General features: G+C 34.5%; 1 protein-coding gene across 1 annotated transcript in view; it reads left to right on the forward strand.

Moving 5' to 3' along the window:
• The window catches only part of NCOA3 (nuclear receptor coactivator 3), a 136,510-nt gene that overhangs the window by 84,234 nt on the left and 49,059 nt on the right, over positions 1-3,217 (forward strand). The gene's annotated exons all lie outside the window — the stretch shown is intronic.

Raw genomic sequence — 3,217 nt, forward strand, 5'->3', positions numbered from 1 at the left:
GGGTCTCGCTCTTGCTCAGGCTGGTTTCGAACTCCTGAGCTCAAGCAATCCACCCGCCTCGGCCTCCCAGAGTGCTAGGATTACAGGCGTGAGCCACCGCGCCCGGCCTACTTCAATTTTTAAAAAACCTTATTCAGTCTTTGTTATAGAAGTCAACCTGTAATTATAGGATTGGTGTAAATTCTAGAAGCTATCTTTTTCTCATGTCAAGAAAGTTTACATCAAAAAGACTTTATTCTTTAAAAAAAGGTCATACCCCAATCCATCTCCACTTTCCAGTTTTTCCTTAAATGTTTGTGAGATGCTGTTGGCTATCTTGCACAGTACTTCCAGAAATTCAATTTTTGCTCTCAAGCTTTATAACTGCAATTAAAAAAATTACCTAAAAAAGCCATAATTTTGGTGGATCTGCCATTTAGGACTAATTTAAGTGCTGTGGTTACAAGTAGAAAAACCACAGTTATATTATTTGAGATGATCTGACTGCTTATTCCCTCACCTCTTCTTAATTTTTTTAGTTTTCAACTTTTAAAAGTATCATCTGTGGAAGGAAGACTGCTAATAGTGATGTTATATTTAAAATGAGGCGATAACTGGTTTTATGATATGTAGGAGAATATTAATGCATTTGTAATTTTAAAAGCTTAAATATTTTTATTTTTGTTTTGGAATATTTGTAGCCAAAAAGCTTAAATAATTGAATTTAATGTTGATTACAGCAGTTTACCTCAGAAGGTAATTTTTTTGGAGCATTAGCCACATACTGTGCGGGGGATGTTTTCAAAAGAAAATTCTTATTGACAGTTATATTTTATTAAAATCAAAAACTGTCTTAGGCCATTTTCCATTGCTATAACAGAATACTGGAGACTAGATAATTTATAAAGGAAAGAGATTTATTAAGTTCACCATTCTGGAGGGTGGGAGGTCCAAGATCTTCCAGCCACATCTTGTAGGCCTCTGGCAAACGCCTTGCTGTGTCAGAACGTGGCAGAGAAGTGGAAGCGGAAGCAGGTGTGTGCAAAGTGACCAAACTTGAGAGGCAGCCTGGCTTTATAACAACCAGCTCTGGAGGTAACTAGTCCAATCCCTGTAAAACCAGAATTCAAGGGAGTGAGAGAGACATTAAGGCATTTTTAACAACCTAATGACTTCTTAAAGGCACCACTTCCCAACACCACCACATTAGGGACCAGCCTTCATCATGAGTTTTCGTGGGGTTAAACCATACTGAAGCCATAGCAAAGACCAAAGGTCAAGGCGGTTAGCTTAAGGTGGTTTCAGAATATGTAGAGAAAATTGTTAAATTTGTAAGGCCCATCTTTGACATGAACAGCAAACCACCCACACTGTCATAGTATATTAATCTAATCACTGTCTTCTGCTCCGGGTGAAAATGGATGGAGATAAGGCTTTGATAATTGTTCATAAAAAGGACAGTTTTATTGGACTTAGACAAATATAGACACAAAAATCGTCAGCTCAGTAATATTGCTTTGCAGTAATTAATTTTGTAATTTAATTAAGAAATATAATTGGCCTAAATATCAGCTCAATGATCTAAAAAGTGAACTGCTATACAAATAGTCCAGTTTATATCACTGTTATAAATGGTCCTATCTCTCACTTGCCAGACTGTAGAGAATTACTTTCTTATGATTCTGTCTTTGTTTAGTAAGAGTATGTTCTTATTTATTTACTTATTTTGTGGAAGGGTGGAACAGTATTGAAGAAATAGGTTCTTGAATCTGTGTAATATTTAATATATAAAGCCTGCATTATTTAGAAGTTGCTATTGAAACCTCTCAGCTTCTGACCTCAAATAGAATTTTCCTGTGTATTAATATAACCATTGCATGCTGTTGGTGGATTCAAAATTGCCTTTTCTGGGTCTTTGCTTTTTGAAAAATAGTATGTATTAGACATGAATGCATGACAGCTGACATTTATCAAGGATAACAGGAGCCTTACTCATTTTCACATTTTAAAGCAACTTTGAAAGTTTTGCATGTGCACACATGCTCAACATATGTTCCTAAGCTTCAAATATATTTTCCATCATGTATTGCTTGTCATTAATACAAGACACTAAGTATAAATCTTTAATGAGCTCCATATCTTAAACTTATACTAAATGAGTACCACAAGCATCAGAAGATCAACAGTGTAGGATATTTCATTTATTTCCATGGAATTTTACCTTTCATAGAGTTCGTATGCTATTGCAGGTAAAAACGTAATGTATTACAGATAATAATCTTGTTACATAATGTTTGTTCATTTCTTTATCATAAAATTTGACCCTAATGTAGACAACTGAATTAAAGAAATTAATTTTTTTCTAAATCAACTACTGATATATTGCTATCCTATTTGAAAATATATTTATAAAGCTAGTTATTTTACTGGAGGGTGACAAATAGAATTGGAATGGCATGATTTTTAGTCTTGGTTCTTAGCCTTTTAAAATTTTCTTTAAAATTATGATAATTTAAAAAGAATTCTAGAATAAAACTTCAAAGCTTTTATAATGTGTTGGCAAACTTGTTAATTAAAATAACACCTTTCGTGGTTGGTACAGGTTTCAGATACTGGGACCATTCGATATATTGATATGCAGATCACGCTGACTTGCTGCAAGGTAACAGGAGACATGCTTTGACTTCCGAAGATAAATTGGCCATGCACAGCTGTAATCCTACTGTCTTTTCATTTTCAGACATGATTCAGTAGTTAAGGGCTTTGATTCCTAGGCCCTGGGAAGGAAGTTGATATTTAGATGTATGTGTATATAAGAGCTTTTACTTGGGTTTTTGATAAGCCTGTTTTGTAGTGTGAGGGTACCATGTAAATTGTTGATGTTTCATTACTTAAATAGCTCTCTCCCAGTTTCATTTGAAATATGAGTAGCCTAAGTTCCTTTCCATTTTCCTTTTGACAGTTGAAAAGGAAGCCATTTTATTAAGAATGATGAATAGTGAAAGCAACTTTTTTAGGCTAGTTAAATTGCCAGTGTCCTTATATTAAAAACAAAAATTGCAGAGCAATGAATTATGAACATGATTTTTTCAGGGAAGAAATCATTCTGACTTATATGTAACCCAAATTTCCTTCTTTTTTTTTTTTTTTTTTTGAGACAGAGTCTCACTGTGTTGCCTGGGCTACAGTGCCGTGACGTCATCCTAGCTCACAGCAACCTCAAACTCCTGGGCTCAAG

This window comes from Propithecus coquereli, unplaced genomic scaffold, assembly GCF_000956105.1.
Source record: "Propithecus coquereli isolate 6110/MARCELLA unplaced genomic scaffold, Pcoq_1.0 Scaffold825, whole genome shotgun sequence".
Lineage (NCBI taxonomy): Eukaryota > Metazoa > Chordata > Mammalia > Primates > Indriidae > Propithecus > Propithecus coquereli.